The sequence below is a fragment of the Crocodylus siamensis genome, chromosome 3 (genome assembly GCF_052110815.1).
Source record: "Crocodylus siamensis isolate JL-2025a chromosome 3, ASM5211081v1, whole genome shotgun sequence".
NCBI lineage: Eukaryota > Metazoa > Chordata > Crocodylia > Crocodylidae > Crocodylus > Crocodylus siamensis.
In genome coordinates, this window is record NC_143397.1 from 112,025,839 (window position 1) to 112,046,306 (window position 20,468).

Below are 20,468 nucleotides of genomic sequence, written 5' to 3' on the forward strand. Positions count from 1 at the left end.
TTGCATGCTCTGTTCCTGTTTCTCTGGTTGCACAGCTCTCTAGGGGGGTTGGGCTAAGTAGGAGTCAAAGTGGGGCATTTGCTTCCTTGGCTCCGCTCGGCTACTGCATCCCACCTGCCTTTACATACCTCCTATCTCCTCACTGGGGGTTGGTGTCCTTTGGGGGTTTTTGGCTCTTCGGGGCACAATGGGGCCCATGTGTCTCTTCTGAGAGCAGGTCCCAAACATTAAGGGGGCATGGTTGTATAAGGACACATGCACATGTGCTACTAGAAGCACATTTCTTGGAACAGCCACTCTCTCTCTCTCTCTGACCTCCCTCTACTCATGCTCAAAGGAAATCTACCTAATACCTTTTTGAAGGTGAAATAAAAGGTAAACTAAAAATTCATAAGCTAGCCAGACATTGAAAACCAAGCACTAAAACATTGATATCAGTTTTATGGCACATTAATGAACATGTAGATGCTCCCAACGTGCTTTTGCTACTGCGCATTAAATTGAATACAGGCAGTCCTCTACTTACAATGTTTTGAGTTACAACGTTTATAAATTGACACCCTGTTTTGACTTGCAACTCTTGATCTGATGTCATGGCATGCCAGTGAACAAGTTTGCTGTATTGCTCATCTCCCTGGAGAACATCTGGCCAAATTTTCTTGGGCGCTTTCTTTAAGAAAGCAGACAAGACTCCAGAAAAACCTGCAGCCAAGACTCCAGCCAAGAACCTTTCAAAACACCCAGGGAAGTGACCCCAAAGAAGTCCTTCCAAATCCATATGATTGCTATTACAATATAAATACATCAGTGTAGCTATATTACTCATCTATAATTGATCGAGTACAAAATTCTGGGGTAGTTTTGGTGAAAATAGGGTATTGGGGCTTGGTTCAGGAACCAATCCCCCATTTATAACATTGTTTCTTATGAGAGAATTAGTTCCGAGTTGCAACATTTCGACTTGATGCAGTTTTCAGGAACCAGTTGTATTGCAAGTCCAAGGATTGCCTGTACCTCTAATGTAAGTGTCAACGTGTCTGCGCAGAGTACCACCCCCGCAAGCCTCTTGACTCTCACCTGCCACAACTTGGATCTTAATAGAAATAGGGAGGAAGGGGGTGTTATTTGAGGGAGTACCTGCAGGAAGTACCGCGCTGCATAATTCAGATGCTTTTATTCAGCTCTTTTCTTTCTATTATTTACAGGAACCCCCTTTGGAGGAGGAAGCAGTCCAACAGACCAATCTCGGGGATCCCCCAGGCCTCCTGGCTGGTCCCGGTCCACTAATACAATAGGTAAGTACTGCACAAAGTCCTGGTATCAGCTGCTAATTACCTCATTAGCGGCACCTTTTAGCATTCCCTTGCCGCGTCTTTCCTGGATTGGGGCCTGCCGTGTACTAGGGGTCTCCTGTCTCTGACCCCCTTCTCCTCTTCAGGTGTGGGGTGCCAGATCCCTGCCTCCTCAGGGTCCACTCTTGTCTGAGTCCTAATCCACTTATCTTTATTCAAAGGAAGAAACTGAAAAGAAACGTTCCCCCCACCCCCACCCGACTTGTAATTGTCTTCAGCTGTCCATGTCCCTCTAGTAACAGGGTCTGTCAGGGCCCTGTTACAGTAAGGTATACCAAATAAATGTGCATTAGGCTGCCCTAATGCACAGTAATGAAAGCACATGCTTTTTTTGGGTGATACTTAATGTGCAGTGGCCTATTTTCACTACTCACTAGCATGATTCTCCCCTTCTACGCGACACTGGTCAGGCCACAGCTGGAGTACTGTGTCCAGTTCTGTGCGCCCCACTTCAGGAGGGATGTGGACAACATTGAGAGGGTCCAGAGGAGGGCCACCCACATGATCCAGGGACAACAGGGCAGACCCTACAATGAGAGACTGCGGGACCTGAACTGGTTCAGCCTTTGCAAGAGAAGGTTGAGGGGGGACCTGGTGACCGTCTATAAACCCATTAGGGGGGATCAGAAGGGTTTGGGAGAGACCTTGTTTCTCCTTGTGCCCCCTGGCATAACAAGGAATAACGGCCACAAATTGTTGGAGAGTAGGTTTAGATTAGACATCCGTAAGAACCTACTTCACGGTCAGGGCGGCTAGGATCTGGAACCAATTTCCAAGGGAAGTGGGGCTGGCTCCTACCCTGGGGGTCTTTAAGAAGAGGCTCGATGCCTACCTGGAGTTATCTGAACTTAATTTTTCTCCTGCCCAGGCAGGGGGTCAGACTTGAAGATCTACACGGTCCCTTCCAACCCTACTTCTGTGATTCTATGAAAACTGAACCGAACCCCGGATGTCATTCATTTCACTGTCTTCAACATGGGAAAGGACTCAACTAATAATGAACACTAAATAATTGCTCATAATTCACTGCATGCCTGTGTGGAGCCTGGAACTGGTGTGTAGATGTCTTGTCATTGCCTTGACTAGCCCAGCTTATCTCTTTATGATTTTTTGTTTTTTGTTTGGAAGAAGCTCAACAAGGTCAGTGAGGCTGTGTGCACAGAGCCAGCTTATTTTCACTTGCAAGTTTCAGCCCAGTGCCTCAACTCCCCTTTTTTTATTGTTATACCTGTTTGCACTTCCCCATCCATAAGACAGTTAGCCATGTTTTACTAGCTTGATTGATCTTTCACAGCCTTTGAAGAGGAACAGTGCAATCAAATATCAGAGTTAAATATGGTTACTGTTTATATTGAAGCTGACTCATGATAGAGCAGACTTTTAAAGCCAGAATCCTTCTGATTGAGCAGACAGTGGCCTTTTCTGTCCTGGAAGAATTATTCCTATTCCCAAATATCTGGGTCTAATCCTGCAGCAATCAAGGAAGGTGATCAGTACCCTGCAAAATTAGGCCCAAGACTTTTTTTTTTCCCTCCCCCTCTCTCTAACTTCTTTGTTACTATGTGTAAACTAACCAAAGTCCTGCTTCATTTCCTGAGTTCTTCTGCTCTCCTACTTACTTTTTTTTCTTAATGCATTTTTTTAGTGTCTCATTCTAAATTAGGGTATCATATATGCCCAGTTGGGTTATCTGAAATGTGATTTGTGGCAAGTTATGTTACCTATATGCAGAGGGACTGCTGGCTTGTTCTGTGTCAAAACTACAACTGGCTGAATGATGGCAGGGGACTGGAGCCACAGAAAGACTTTGGGGCTGAAGTGCCTTTCTGGATCTGGGTCAAAAGCTGATTTGTGAATATAGTCATGAATCACAGTTACACCCAAAGTGCCTTACGTTCATTTTTTCAAAAGCATTAGTCATCTTATTAGGCATCAGAAACACTATCCTAAGACTTCAGTGAGTGGCTACCTGAACAATAAATGTTCAAAGTGAACAGTTTGGGAACAATCTATTGGTCGAAAATTGCTTGCCCAATCCATCTTTTGAATGGAATAACAAATGCATGGAAACCAAGATCTACTTAGTTTCCATTAAATGGAAGCTAAAATCCATTTGACAACAACTTGCTAATCAAAAGTTGCTTGAGCTGTTAGGCAGTTAGTACCAACTTCAGTCATTTTAATTTTTAGTGAAATGCATATCACGGCAACATTTTCATAAGCGACTGTGGGCCAGGTTTGAAAGGCACTTAAATGGATGGATCTAGGATTTTGAAGAGCAGGGTGCAGATGGTATGGTACGTCAAAAATAACACACTATTTTCTACAGTTAAACAGAAACTATAAGCTTAACTCACATGCTAAGTGTCTAGCACTATGTTTTTATATTATCTTAAACTGAATAATAATGTCAAAACAAAAACAGATGTATGTTTGCTAGATTATATATAGCTTAAAAAACACAAAAGCTAGACAAAAATATTCAAAAGAATACTTCTTCCATAGTCCTGTAGTCACTATAATTAAGTGTGCATTTCTTATTCTGATCTGTAAAGCAAAATCTAGGCACTGTCAAGAAGGCTTCAATGCGTCACTGTAAGTCATTTCTACTCCTGAGTTAACATTACCACACCCAAACTAAGGTTTTTAGCTAGAGTTAAAAACAGTCTGCGGGGCTGTGAAATAGATGTTGCCAGGAATGGCTATTTAACAGATGACAGAACTGCAGGAAAAAAGCATACTTTGAATAGTGGAACATCAAAACCATTTAAAAGGAGAGAGGACCATTGGTGTATATGAAGTGAAGAGAGATTAATAAGAATCAGATGGATTATAATGAGCCATGAAATCAGTTGAGTCCTTCTGTGTTGCCTGACTAGAAATGCCTTCCCAAGCAGTTGGTTTTAAAGTTTGGGTGAAGCAGGCATTAAAAGTAGGTGAAACTGCACCCGCCATCCACCCATGGACATTTAAATGCTTAAAGATGCAGATAAGAGTGGAAAGGCCAGATTTTTACAGGTATTTCATGGTGCTTGGGCTGCTTGGGCTCTTGGGCACTTTTGAAAGTTCCACCATGCACCTAAGTCATCTGAGGCATGTCTGAAAAATGTATCCTTTGTGTTCTAGCATGAGTCTTGAAAAAGTAAATTTTTGTACTGAATCTGTCAAAACATAAAGAACAAAACAAAATAGGATTTAATATTTTGAGAAGAATATTCCTAAATGCACGTTAATCCTAGTTAATATCCAGGCGTCATCAGGAATATTCTCAGCAAGAAAAATAAGATTTGATCTTCAGACTGTACCCACATCTCACAGCAACATCCTCCTGGAACAGGATCTCTGGTATGAAGTAGGACTTGTCGAAAGCAGTTAAAAGGAAAATTATTTCTGTTGTGTTTGGTGAGTGACAACATAATCCTCTCCCAGGAGTACTCTTCTGTACTCTTTTTTTTTTTTTCCATTGTCCAGGTGTAAATTTTGGCCTCAATCATCACTTGCCGTTATAAATGCAATGCCCAAATCTGAAAAGCAGCCTAGCTAGGGACCTCACCTGGGCATTGTAAAGTGTAGGAAATTCTTATATAACACCTAAGAATCTGGAACTATTATACTGAAATTAGAGCACAGGTGGATGAGATCTGCCTAATAAAGGAGATAAGAATGAGCATTTTCTTTGTCAGCATGTCATTCTGCATAAACACTGTACTACTTCATTGTTTCATTTGCACTTCGTTGCTCTCCTTCAAACACTCCTAGAAAGCCTTGACAGTGGTTATGCTGCTGGGGAGGTGGGACTTATTAAACTGACTAATGTTGCCTCACTATTTCCTTCTACTCCTCCATCTACCTTTTATTTATCTGTCTCTTGGATTGTATAGTGAGGTTTTGAGGCAGGAACTTTTGTTGCTCTATATTCTCTGTGGGGTTCTGATCTATCATTGGGTTCCTAGGTGATTAGCATAGTAACAACAAAAATTACAGCCTTATTTGTCACGGGAATCCTAGAAACCATGAATTTGATGAAACCAGTTCTGTTTTTGTTTGAAATTACTAGAGACCCTCGCCATTCATGGGGGATCCATTCTGGAGATCCTCGTGAATGTTGAAGTCTGCAAATACTGACAGGGCTCCCCATCAGCCCCCACAGCCACCCCCTGCTCCCCACCACCCCCAGAACTGGAAGCGCGGGGCTTCCCCGCAGCACCTGGGGACTGACCATGGCTGTCCCCGGTGGAGAAGATGCTGCCACTGCCACCTCCCTCCCCATCTCTGGCACTCGCTCTCTGCCCTCGCTCTCCGTCTGCCTGGCTCGGCTCTGCTTCCTCTCCCCCCCCTGCTCTGTGCCTGCTTATGCAGTGTATCACGAATATTTGAATCCATGAATAGCTGATTCATGAATAGCTAGGGTTTCCTGTGTATAACATTATTTAAGGGGGAAGGGGTACAGATTCTGTTAGTTTCTGACCTATGCTTTATTATGATGAAGGGTATTGTGCTGCCTGGTGACCTTTGCCTCAGCACAGGGCATAAGCCATGGCACCTACCTGACCCCCAGTCTTCCTTTTGGGTATTAAGCATGAAGAAGAAAAATCTAAATGTGCAGCAATGGATTTATTTGAAAATGCCCTGCTGTATGCATTCAGTGCAGAAATTACAACTTGAGTAACACCTGCAGATCCAGGAACATGCGTAGCACAGACACACGCATCTCCTTAGGTATCCTTCATTTCGATTTTTTTCCCCTCACAGAAGTGAGAAATTGCTGTTTGAGACCACCCAGATTTTGAGTCCCACCATATGTCCTGCATCATGTGCAGGAGACTCTGACATTGCTATCTTCACCTTCATATTTTGGTACTGTCCTGAAAGAGTACAACCCATATACAGAAAGCTAGTACAGTGAAGTGGTGGAACAACATCACCTGAGAGAAATCTACTTCGGGAATCCTATGTAAGTAAACAAATTAATATTAAATAAACACACAATATAGATTAGCATCCATATTGTTTTAAAACTTTACAATTTTAAAAGTTGTAAGAAGTTAATGCAACTCTGGACTATTTATTTATTTAAAATATTTGTATTCTGCTTTTCTGCCTGCACTAAACACCCAAAGTGGCTCAGGCTTAACAATATATATTTTTTTAAAGTTGCATAATAGATTAATAGTTAACTATTTCAACACAGCAGAGCGAGCTTAGTCTATACTTCCCTTTGGCTCTGCAGTCCCAGGGCAACCAAGCAGCAAGTTGAGCAGCAGAGTGTTCTTGCTGGCAGGGAGGGGAGAAGCAAGCTCCCTGCCGCTTCTCCTTCTGATGGATGAGGCTAGACTAGAATAGGCCAAAATAAAATTCTTACCCCCTTTTGTTCCAGGAACTTGGTAGATCAAGTGAAATAGAAAACGAAGAAGTTCAGCTGACACGTCTGGAGGAAAAAGAAGCAGGATCCTCACTTTCAAGATCACTGTCACTAGATATGCGATCCACCATGAGTAGGTGTTCAAGACAGTCAAGCTTTTTATCAAGCTGTGTGGACAAAATGTCAAATGAAGATCAAGAAAAAGCAGATGAGACATTAGCTCGAGCTATATTTGCAAGTGGTACACCTCTTTCCATAACTGAGAGCCAATACTGGAAGGAATGTTACAAACTGATTTGCCCATCATATAAGTTACTGTCATGTTACTGCTTATTACATTCTCCCTTAGAGTTCAAATAATGTTTTTTTAAAGGACTGGTCAAGAAGAATCACTGACTCTTACGTCAGATGGATGGGCTGATATACAAGGAGATCCTTTATTGAACATTATGTTAGCAACACCTGAACTAGTATTCCTGAAAACAGTTTGTGACAGGGTGCCGTCTTTGGCAACTTTTTTTATTTCTTTTTAATAGGCTGGTGACTGTGCTCCCGCCAAGTCTTGCTGAATTTTCCTCCCCTGGGGATTGGCTTTTGCCCCTTTAGTCGCTTGCCACGACTTTGTTACTTGGTTCTTAAAAAGGAAGGAGGCTGACCCACAGGTTCTCAGACAAGCTCCAGGCTCACTACCTGTAGGATAATGAGCTGTTGCCTTAAGGGCAAAATGCACACTCCTACCTCCCCTTGACATGCCCTGTGCCTCGCAGATCTTTTATAGTTTTCTCTTTTTGTTGGGGTCTCAGCTGCTGTGGGCTTACCCGCTCTCTCTCTAGGTAGGCCTGTCAGTCAAAAACCCACCGAGCAGGGCTTGACCCTGAGGCTCTAGCTCTCTAACTCACTCGGGCTCAAAGCCCTCTGTTCATACTCTCCATGACACCAGGCCTACTGGCCCTTCTACACTGTGCCCCTGTGGCACCAGGTTGTTGGGGCTTCAGCCCCCTCTGGCTTTGCCCCTCTTTCTGTAGTTAGGGCTGTTTGCCCAAGTCCACCCACTAGGGCCTGGCTTCAAGGCTCCTATCTTCCCTTCAAGTGACTCTGGGCTTGTGGCCCTAGTGCAGCAGCAGTTCTTGAGCCTTCTAGCATGGTACCCTTCAGTGCTAATGAGGTCCCCTCCTCCCCTACAGCTTCAGCCACAAACCACCAGCATCTAACATTAAACATAAACCATAGGCTCCTATGGTCATATAATGAAAATTAAAAAAAATTAGAGGGGCAAAGTGCCTGCTTACATGTGATTGCACTTCTGTCCAACAGCCTGGCATATTCCAAAGGAGGCTGCCACAGCTGCTCCGTAGTCATCAGGAGTCTCCTTCTCTGCTGCCTTCTTGGCCTTCTCTGCTTGAGGTTTATATGGTTCTGGCCTTCCCCTTCCTGTCACCTGACCAGCTGGCAGGACTCGATCCTTATCCCCTGCTCGACTGGCTCGCTGCACGTGGAAGGTTCTGGATTTAAAGGGGCCGCCCTGCTTCCTGATAACAGGGCTAGGGTTCCCTGTTACAAAATTGCTACCAAATCTTCTCGTCATACAGGTGACTACATAGCCAAATTACTGAGTGAAGAGATTGAAAGTGCGGGTCCCTCCAGGGTACAAGCCTTTCTAATTGATAATGTGAATAACATGAAAGCTGCATGGCAAATATTAAAGGCAAAGTATCCTCATTTAATAGTATTTGGCTGTCTTGCTCATGGATTGAATCTGCTGGCAAAGGACACAGTAAGTGTGAATATAATGAAGACAATATTGTCAGACTGCACAATGATTGTGAAGGTATTCAACAATCATCAGGTTGCTAATCAGACTTTGCAGAAATTACAGAAAGAAGTGCACTTTTATTTCCAAGAGAAACTAGATGGGGCCCGGCTACAAAGTGTTTAAATAGTTTGCTGCATGTAAAGAACTGTTTGCAGTGTGCTTTGATAATTTGAAGTGTGCTTCGAGTCAGGTAAATTATAATGGACCGTAAAGTCACTGTCTATGTAGAGCCTTTTATTCTTAGTGTCCAATATGCTGATGATTGTTTGTCCCCAGGCTCATCCGTTGAAGAAAAATTCTTGCATCTCACATATTTTGTTTATCACTTCAACACTACCAAAACTTGTACTGTAAATGCCTCCAGTCATTGAAAGGCAGTAACTTGTGCTCTTCAGTGGCATACATGTTTGTACATATATGCATGCATGTATACATACACTTGTGTTCCACCCAGCCAGTGCTGTGAGTGAGGCAGGGGCACTAGAGAAGAATATATAATCATGAAAATATAAACTAGGTAAGGAAAAGGCACTTGAAAATGGAACAAGCCAAAGAAGTAGATAGCTTTAACCTTTCTGATATGTTTGGCTCAAATTCAGCATGGCAGCTGGGCTAAGCTCGCAGGCTTACTCATAACCAATAAGAGGATGTGGGCATCATCAGCATGGAAGACGCACTCCTTTATTTGTGCCAACGCCCTCCAAAAGCCTGGGCATTCCCAGGGGGTGTTGAGTATAATGATGCAAATAGACAATTTTTTCGTTCAATGGCTAAGCGAAAAAATGACTTTTTTTTTCTTTTTGGATTAATCTCAAACAAAAATTTATCAGTTTTCATGCTGAAACAAATGTCTGAAAAAAAATTTCATTTTGGATCAAAAATAAAATTGTATTTGACCCCTAAATCCCTGCATTTCATTTCTGGATGTGTTATTTTACTCCTTTTTTACTTTTCAAACTGAACGGTCAGTTCTGAAATGAAAAGTTGAAACATGTCACTTAGAAAATATTGATACAAAATGTTTCAACTTTTCAGAATTCCTGCAGCCCCCCGCCCCCCTTTTTTTTCCTTCATCCAAAAAACTATTTTTAAATTCAGGAAAAAATGATGGTTGGTATCATTTGCCCAAAACAGTATTTTTTTTAGTGGCTAAATGATTCATCTGGAAAGAAATGGTCCAGCTCTGTGTGGCTGGTCCCCTTACAGAGATAGTGGTCGTTGCTCACAGGCAATACATGAGTAAGCCCAATGCAGGAGTGAAACCTAGGCTCATACATACTAAGGCAGGGGTGGGCAAAATGTGGCCCGGGGGCCAGATGTGGCCTGCCGGGCCATTTTATCTGGCCCATAGGGCCCCTAAAAAATTTAGAAAATTAATATTAATCTGCTCTGGGCTACCTGTCATGCAGACCTCGATGGCTTGCCGAAACTCAGTAAGCGGCCCTCTGCCCAAAAAAATTGCTTGCCCCTGTGCTAAGGCCATGATGTTGGATAGAGGATAGAGAATTACAGCCTTTGGCTCCTGTGTCCATCCCATCATTACAGTTGGAACAGATTCGTTAGACATCTAGTCTTGATTTCAATGTTCTTAACCGTATGAAATCTGCCACATTTCCAGGTTAATTGTTCCAGTGGTTAATTACCCTCATTACAAAATAAGATTAATTGCTAATCTAGTGTCAGTTTTCAGCCCTGGCATCTCATTATGTCTTTTTCTAATGGATTAAAGACCCCTTTGCTATCAGGAATTTTCTCCACATTCAGGCACTTAGTGATTCTCAATCTGCTCTTTGTTATGCTAACCAGATCAAGCTTTTTTAGTGTTTCACAGAGACACTTCACATCATTTTAGAGACTCATCTTCAAAACCTTTCCAAAGGTTGAACATCTGACCTGGACACAATACAGTACCTGCTAACCATCTCACTGTATACAGAGTTAATTTTCCATTCCAACTGTTATTTAATATTCCCTTGCACATATAGCCAACATATGAATTTGCTCTCTGAGCTATGACATTACACTGAGAGCTCTGGATCAGCTGGTTTCCACCAGGACCCCCAAGTCCTTTCCAAAATATAGTCTACCATGCAGCTGTCACCTACATTCCTGTTTCCTAGATGTATGATCCTGTATTTCATGTTGTAAGATGCATACATTTTAAATGTTCTTAGCTTACTAAGTCATCCGAACAGATCTATAGCAGGAGTGATCAAGATCCAGCCCTCAGGCCAGATGCAGTATGCAGAGCCACATCATCTGGCCAACTGAGCTCCTTGCAGGTTTGGAAATTTGGCAGCAGCATTAATTGGCGTTCCCAGGGCTGGATGAGTTGGGTCCCCCTGTTCCATAGAACTGTTCTTACTTCTTTCTGTCACTCTGTCAAGTTTTGTATCCTTTACAAAAATTTACATCTGTAACCTTTTCAGGTATATGAATAACTATATTTTTCCTACATTATTGATAAAGATATGGAATAGCTTTAGGCTATGAATAACTCCCTGTAGGACTCTGACTGGGAAAAGATTCCCTTATGATGTATCAGTCAGCCAGTTTTTAATTCTCCCATAATGTGTACTGCACAGAATTTGCACAGTAATTGTCCGTCATCTAAACAGTCTGAACTGGAAGAAGTCATTAGGTGCTTCCCCAGGAGCGGGAACATGTTTTCTCCAAGGACAAATAGCAGTGGCACATATTTGTACTGCTTCTAGTTGTCCCCAAGGAATGCCCCTGCATGCACACTCTGGAGCACAGCAGTGTGCCCCGGGTGGGGTAGGGGAGGCTGAGCCAGCACCTAGGCTGGCCTCAGCAGCCTTTCATGAGGTTCTGGGGTCTCCCAGGGCTCCAGTAGCAGCGATCTGGCAGGAAGAGCATCACTAGCCAGCCAGGCTCTGGCTTTAGCCAACACGAATGCTGCCACCACATGTGCCATCCTACTTTTTTCTGGCATGGGTTTTTTTTACACCAGGACCTCCCGGTGTCAAGAAACCCACCATGCTGCAAATTAGCAGTGTGGCAAATGCCTGCATATGTGGTGCATGCAGTTTGCAGCACCACAGATGAATGCACACATGCAGTATGTGGTGCTGCAGACTCATCTGGATGCACCCATCCAAGCCATTTTACTGCTGACATTTCCCTTTGCTGTGTCTACTTTCTGCCTTTGGCAGTATCATAGAAACACAGAGAAGTAGGGCTGGAAAGGACCTCCAGATGTCATTTAGTCCAGTTCTCTGCTGGAGGCAGGATAACCCTTATCTAAATCTTTCTATAAAAATCCATAATCTAACCTCTCAGTAAAACTACATAGTCAACACTGACACAACACAATACATAACCCCCTAACCTGGCACCAGTATCCCAGCTTTCACAATAGCTCTTGGGTTGAAATAAAGGTGAATTAGATTTCCTTGAACTCCTGTGTGGCCTTCTCATGTTGCAGCATGTATGTGGAAGCATAAATATGAAGCCCAGGAGAGGCAGGGATCAGCAGAACTTGGGCACAGCCCCCTTTTTAGCTCTCTGAAGAGCTAGACATAGTAGCTGTGTTGGAACCCACAAAAAAAGATGCAATTGTAGACCTCATCTGAGTAACACAGAGGACCTGGTTCGAGAGCTATCCTTTTGTGAGTCACTCTGTAATAATGACCATAAAATAATCACACTCAACTTTCTAGTGGGAGAGAGTAAGCCACAAGAGTCCACCAAGCCAATATACAGCTTTAGGAAGGGAAATTACACAAAAATGAGAAAGTTACCAAGAAAGTTTAAAGGAGCAATCAAAAAAGTAAAAGGCCTGCAGGCAACTTGGAAGCTGTTTGAAAATACAATATTAAAAGTGCATACCACAAATCAAAAAGGGTACCAAGCAGACCAGTAAAACCCCTGAATGCCCCCATGGTGCCCCCTGTGGACCAGCCCACCTGCTATCTCTTTCTGGCCCCACCTTACCTCCAATCTCTTTCCTGCCACACCTTTGCTGTTATCCTTTGATTTATTTAGGATGTATTCCCTGGGGTCAGGAGTAGCCCTGCTTCTGGTTCTTGTGCAAGATGGTTCTATCTTTGCAGCCAAATCCAACGCATCCTCAGAAAGGCCTCTTGAGCAAGACTAAGACTGGCTGATGGCACACAGGAAACAGTGAAATACACTGCTCATGTGCACGGGACTGGCCTGTACATTGGCAGCTACGCATACAGCAGGACAGCATGAAGCCATGTTGCCCGGGGAGCTGCCTAGGTAGGGAACTGGTGCCCCAGGACACAGATCTGTCCATACTCCCCCAGCTGGTAGTAGCCTGCTGCATCTCCTTGCAGCAGGAGAATTCAGACCCTACCCTAACAGTGGAAGAGTTTTTTTCTATATCTTTCTTGTTTTTTGGCTACCCAATAATTTCTTTTATATCCTGTTTTTATTTATGTATGGCGTTTTACACAAGCCTTTGTTCCATGTGTTTTTTAGTTCTGATGTCCCTACTTCTTTCTCAGGGACCTGAGGAAAGGTACTGTGATACCTCAAAGCTTCTCTAAGTCTATGCCAACCATGTAACTAGTCCAATAAAAGCTATCACCCATCACGTTCACATCCCCCACCAATTCTTCCATGTTGGTCAAGACAAGATCCAAAATAACAACTGAAGTTAATAGGAGAGAGTTAAAACTAACAAGAGAAAAGTCATATTTTATGCAAGGTGTAGCTAACTTCTGGAAGTCACTGCCTCAGGAGGTGATAGAGGCAGATATTTTGTCCTGCCACTGGCAGAGACAAAATACTGGGCTAGATGGATCATTGATCTGACCCCGAATGGCACTTTTTATGGTCTTATGTCCTTACTGTGTTAGGGTAGGGTTTGAATTCTCTTGCTGCAAGATGCAGCAGGCTACTACCAGTTGGGGGAGTACAGACAGAACTGTGTCCTGGGGCACCAGTTCCCTGTCTAGGCAGCTCCCCGGGCAATGTGGCTTCATGCTGTCCTGCTGTATGTGTAAGCTGCCAATGTACAGGCCAGTCTTGTGCACACGGACAGTGTATTTCACTATTTCCTCTGTGCCGTCAGCCAGTCTTAGTCTTGCTCAAGAGGCCTGTCTGAGTTCAGCCAAGGGAACAGAAAACCATTCTCTTGAAGAGGCATGTATGAAAACAAGAAGGATGTGGTTTTTACAGAGGGCAAGCAGAAATCATGGTGCTTTTAAAATCAGCTCCCTTTTTATGGAAACTCAAATTAACAGTTGTTTGGACATTTGAGCAGACCGTGAGATGGTGGATGAAATCCTGTTCCCCATGAAACTGTTGAGCATTGACATTGATACTGGTTGGATCAAGACTTCTCCTTCTGTCCCTGCCTTTGAACACAATCTTTGGCACTTCTGTCCTCAAGGAGACAAAAAACAGGGTTACATTTTCCCTCCTTCTACTCTGCGAAGGAGCAGAGAGGGGCATGCAAATGCAGTTCCTCCACCCTGACTTCTCCTGCATGGTTGAGCCTTCTGTGCGCTTGGCTGGTTAGGATTTTTGTCTGTGTCAGTGTTTGTGTTGCATCTCTGCAGCCCTGCCTAGTCTGCATAACTCCCACACTTGCCTCTTCGTTGTCCTAGGCTATTAAAATATCAATAACCCTTTGGGTACATTCTGAAACTCATCTCTACCAGATTAATAAAATGATAACCAATGTCAAGAACGATTGAATGCAGAGCACAAACATTGTATTCCAGCTGAAATAGCTGGACAGATTGGGACAAAAATCTATGGAGCCGCATAAGGCCAGTATAAGTTAATGAACTGCTAGGTCCTTAGCAGCTCTCACACAAAAATGGGATCAACTCATCCACCCATCTGTTCAGAGAGATGCCAGGAGCAGCTGCTATTCAGCCAAGTCTCATGCATCAGACTGAAGGAGCGTTCAGACCTGTGCCACCTGGGGCTGGGTGGCAGGGAGCAGTAGCTCTCTTGCTGCACATGCTGAGGGACGAAGCTGTCAATTAGCACATACTGTAGCTTTAATACTTTGTTCTATGCAAGAGGTGGGGGGACAGGAAAAGAATATGGGAACAATGACCCTCGTAGATCTATGGGTTCCCCTACAGACTAATAGGAGGGCTGAAACCTGGTCGAATGAATGTGGCTGGTACTTGTGGGGAAAGTGCTTGGGTGGCCAGCTTGAAAGCATTTTGTTGTTTTGGGTACTAGCCAATCAGAGAGCAAAACCAGTACCATATGACTTATGAGACCACCTACATAGTGCAGAGGGCAAATAATGAATAGTGAAAGCACAGAGCAACGGATGCTATAACAGGAGTTTTGTTCAGAAATGAATGTATGCATAGGTGGATGGTGCTAGCATGTGTACAGAATAGAATGGGTTACAATGGGCATTAGCTTTTTCATGGGAAATTATAGAAACACGTTCAGTTTCTATAATATTTCTGTAAAATTTTCTTTGCTCAGTTTCCCCCACACACTATTCTGTTCTGCCCTCCCCTTATTTTCTCCCTCTCACCCTGTTTTATGAAATAAATGATAACAAATTGAAAACTTTTAAAGTTCCAGTGGGCTTTTTTGTTGCAATTTAAAAAAAAAACCTAACATTTTTATTTAGAAAAACAATGTAGTTTTTCCCAGAAGTACTTGTTTCCAGTGAAAATGTAGTGTGGTGCCAGTACACAATTAGGCAGTATTAAATTCTTTCCCACCTATTATAGGCATATGTGGACTTAGATGCCTAAGTGTGATTCCATTCCACCTTGCTTGAGTTTCTGAAAAAATGTTAATGCAATTTTTGGCCTTGTACAGATGTTCAGTTTTTCTTGGGAGAGATGCTGCTTTACCAGGAGAAGCCACAAGTGTACAAATGTTCAGGCTTCTTCTCCCAGAGTAAAAACAGCCACTCCAAAAGAAAAATAACCTAGGAACAACCAGGGTAAGATCCCTCACAGGAGAGTTTCTCCTGGAAGAGTGCATGTCTGTACATGCTGTGGCTTCTCTCAGAAGAGAACATAGTCCTCCAGCATCCCCCCTTTCTCCCCACACCCGCCTAAGGAGACAGTGGGTGCACCTATATGAGACATTTACTGTGGAGCTGCCTAATTCGCTCTGCAGTAAAGTCTCAACATCTACACGTGCGGCCCTATTAAGTTGGAGGAAATTAATTAGCTCTGTTGCAGGTTAGTACTCGTAAATACAAATACTATCCTACAGTGGAGTTCTTGAATGCACAGGAATGAACATGTAGATGATGATGGGGCTAGCTGGGGCACAAGGATGCTTCAATTATGCTGGTTGCCTGGCAGCTGTCCTGCACAGGAGTACCCTCGTGCCCCAGCCAACCCCTTTGTAGCACACTGAGCTGCATTGGAGCAGCCCCAGGCTGGTAGGCTCACATCCCTCGCCAGCTGGGGCTGCTCTACCCTGGCTTAACATTCTGTATTCCTGGGTACATATTCAAATGTGGCACCCAGGAGCAATAAACTCAGGTCAGCTATACATCAGAGTTTATTGTTCCATGCAAATAACGTGTAGATACACCCAGTCTGTCACTCATTGGATTTGACTGTTCCAGCAAGGAGAAGAACTTGCCGTCTTCAAAATCTCCACATCATACTTCAGGGAAATACAGGCTGACCATGGGCAATCTGGGTCAGCCAATCAGGGCTGCCCTATGAACTGCTGCCTCATGTTGCTAGGCAGACTAAGGGAGCCTGAATAACATGTTGAGATATGTGCACAAATACTCTTTCTGGCTGCACAAGGTCAAGCTCACTCTTTAGGGCCTGCAAGAGGGCCTTCACATGGCTCTGGGTAAGTTTTTCTACCAGAACAAACCTGGGAGAATTTTCTCAGATTATTTGAATGTGTGTATGCAGACTTTATGTTTTCTTCCTCCTTACTGTTTTTATGTGACCTAGTCTCATGAGTAAGATGAAGGTACATTACAAAATGAGTCGTAATATGGATTTTCAGGGGCTTGAGCAGGGTGGAATAGAAATGCACTTCACCTGCCTAAGTGCACTTAGCTGCCAAATACATGAAACAGAATCTGGTTCTTATGGTATATAAATATGACCTCTATTGGTATGTACAATTAATTACTCACAGGGACTTTGAACCCCAGGGACTGACAATATCATTTTACTGCAAATTAGATTGCTAGTGGAAATTGTCTTTATAGTCAGGGAGAGTTCTATCTGCTGTGGAGCTTTTGAATTATCCTAGCTTCACGCTACACTATGGGGCAGGCTTATCAACATCACCATCTGCTTGCTGATGATTCACAGACAATGGAAGGGCTGAAGTTGCCCCACAAATTTTACACTGCAAATAGTTTACTCAACTCTGACCAGAGTTGTCATTTCCTACCTGCTCATTGTCCCTCACCTTCCAAATCTTGCTTTCCTTATACCCACGCCTCTTAACTAACCTGCTTTACGTGCTTCCATCTTTTCATAGCTGGGAGGATATTGGACCTCTAGCTTATCTTTTGCTAAGGAAACAGGTACCAAGCAGATTCATTAATGGTGCCTGTAACAGAGAGCCCTTGCCCTGTTACTGGAAAGTGGCATGGCCCCTTTAAAGGCAGGGTATTTGTAGCATAGGCACACTGGCCTATGGCAGCTGGCAGAGCAGGGGTTAAGAAAAAGCCCTGTAGTCAAGTCAACTGACATGGAAGGCACATGACCACAAGGAGGCAGGGCTTGAGTGAAATATAAGCCAGGGACAGAGCCAGGGCAGTTAGTCTGGCCCTGCAAGTTACAGGGGAAGGAGCTCTGGTGCAGGGAGGCTAAAGGGGACTGCCTGGCTGAGAGGAGAGGCCCTGAGACCTGCAAACTAGATGCCTGCAGCCTGCAGGGAAGTAGGGCTCAGTATCGGAGATAGCCTGGTGGTTCAGACTGGGAGTGAATGTTTATGTTAAGACGCAGCATGGGAGGTAGTTTTCTGTTGTAGCCACAGGGGTTTTTGCATTGTGTAAACTGGTGGTTTGTGTGGACTGTGTGGGGTGGGTTTTGGATGTCCCATTAGTGTCCTAGGGGCATGTGATTACCTTGAGTCCTGCTAGGGGAAGCACCCAGAGCTGAGGGAAGGGCAGACCTTGAGGGCCATAGGGCCCAGAGCCCAGATACACGCAGAGTTTGAGGGCTGCAGGGCCCAGAGCCTAGGTAGGGATAGAGCTTGGGGCTGGGGCCCAGAAGCCAGGTCTATAACTGTGGAGCTTGGCTAAGGGACCAGCCAGAGTAGAGAGGCAGAAACAAGGAAGACTGAAGCCCTAACAAGAGAATAAAGGCTTGAGATGGCCTGGTGATGTAGGCACTCAAAACACCTGCAAGGCATGGAGTGTGGTGTAGGGGCAGTCAAAGCCATGCAGTAAGGCAAGCAAGGTTGAGAGAGATGACCACTGAAAAAGGAAGAGCACCTTAGGTTTGCCAATTTCAGAAGGCAGCCTCCCTTCCATGAAGTTTCCATCAAGACGTAGCAGGTAAGAAGGCAAGGCGAGACCTTGAGAGACAGTACAGAGAGAGAGAGCCTAGAAGGGATTTGGGGGCGTAGGGGGCATCACAATGGCCCTCAAGCACCTAACCTGTTACTGTGCCCCACAAAGCCAGTCCCACTGTCTTTTCCTGGGAAGGAACAGTACAGGTGTACACAGAAAGGCAGGTTTAATTTAACTTTTGCTATATGAAGGCCCACGTTAACATGAAACACTCTATACTCTCCAAGCACTCTGCAGGCATTTAGTGTACCAATGCAGAAGATGCAATATGCATCTGGTAATTATATGTTACACCGTATGTTCTCAGAACTCACTTGTACCACCCTGGGGTACAGTAGAATAAACATATGTCTATGAAAATGCTATCTCATGCAGAGGTTGTTGCACTCAAAGCACCTTCCTCTGCATCAGGAAATGGGAACCCTTATGCCCCTGAAGACTGCATCTTTTAGCCCAGGAGCTATCAGTTAAACCAGTGCAAAAGGGAGTACAAGGAGGTGCTATCAGATCAGATTCTTGCACCCTGTTACACTACCAGCAGCATTTCTGCCCACTTAGCACAGGAGTAAGTGGCCCCACAAGCAGCATGGAAATCAGGAGTGTTACAGCCTGGGCCATGAAGGCTGCCATGACACCACTTGTAGGCTCACTCAGTCTCTGGTCTGGGCCCTCTGTCTGCTACCAGACCCTTGCTTGCTTTTCTGCTGGTGGCTGACATACCCAGTCAAAAATACTCAGGTCCTGCTGACACAACTCAACCTTGGCATTCAACTCATGACCCTAGTGGCCCAAACTCAAGCCTTAAGGGCTCCAATTGTGGCCTCCATCCTCCCTTATAACCACACCCATGCCTCACAGGTATCTCTCGGTTGTCCTTCACTCTCCTGTACAGGCTCCAGCCCTCTTGGTTTCAGCCTGCAGATTACTCTAGTTGTAGGCCTCTAGCCTGAGCCCAGTCTGGCATAGCTTCTTGGCCTTAGCCTCTCTCTTTCTTGGGGCTCAGGTTCTAGCCTTCTCAGTTGCAGCCTGACCCAGACCTCTTTTCCTCTCTCTCTGCCTATAGTACCCTGGCAGGGTCAAACCTGGAGGTCCTCTCTGACGCCCTTTCATGGTCTCCTAAACACCTCTACAGCCAAAACCAGGTCTCCATTATTTACTGTCTCTATCCAGCAAAACAAAAGACACAGCCTGTTCAGGTATTCACAAAACAAAAAACAATCTGAACTCAAAATAACCCCCATCCTGGGCAAACTTAAAACAAGAAAGAGACTTCTCTGCCTGCATGCCAGGGATCCCCTTACCACCACTCCAGGCTCCACAGCAGCATGCCTGGGAGGTCCTCATCATTCCCTAGCCAGGGCTAAAGTGAGCTTGCAGGCCTGAGGGCAAGTATTTTTTATTCTCTGCCCTTCCAGCCAGTCCATCCTATCATACAGTGTGAAACCAGGGCTCTCTTGTTGGTCCATTCAGCCATGCTTGGTTTCAGTGACTGCTGAAACCCTTGCTCCACTTCCTGTACAGAGCCAAATTAAGATGTTTTGGGGCCATGGACAAGAAAAGGATTGGGCCCTGTAGCAGGGCACTGAGGTGCCTGCTACTTGTGGAGTGATAAGTAAGGAATCCAGCTGGGTAACCAGTGGGAGTCAGCTGACTGGAAGGGGCAGGGCCTGGCTCCCATATAATCCCAGGCTGAGACCAGGCAGGCAGTTCCCTACTGGCAGCCAAGGGAGAAGGAGTTGTGCCAGAGCAAACAGTGAGGAGAAGCCTGACTGCCCGAGCAGCTCCTGATTGCTGTTATGGGGTGGAGAATTCCGTGGTAGGGACTGAATGTTGTTTAGCCGGAAGGCTTACATTTTATGTTATAGCCCAGGCGGTTGTGTTTTTGTGTTTGCTGTTTAGACCTGAGGACTGGGTGAGGCTATTAGGGGTTGGAGGAGGCCTTATAGGGGCTCCACGGTAGCATGGGGACCCCGTCGCCAGAGTGGGTGCTGCATTTGAGGTGCACTGACCCCAGCCTTGAGAAGGGGGAGCAGAGAATTGGAGGCCAAGTAAGGCCGAGGCTGCCTGAGCCCAGCGGAGGTTCGAGATCCCGAGGAGGAGAGTTGTGGGGGGGGGCTAGGCACGGCCACCTGAGCCCCAGAGCAGAGGGGGCGGCAATTGACGAGCCCCAGAGGGGGGCACAGTTGTGAAACAAGGCTACAGAAAGCCAGAGCGCCAGAGGGTGCAGTGAGGGCCGAGGAGAGCCCGAGTGCCAGAGAGGGTGCAGAGAGCGACGAGGGCCGTGGAGAGCCTGAGCACCAGAGAGGGCGTGGAGAGTGAGACTGACCGAACAACATCTGGTACATCTGCGAGGCTTGGGCTGCGGAGGAAAGGAGCTGCAGATAGCATCCCCTGGCATCAGGGCAGAAAATGGGTAGATTCCTGCTTAATTCACATCCTCTAATTAAGCAAGTAACA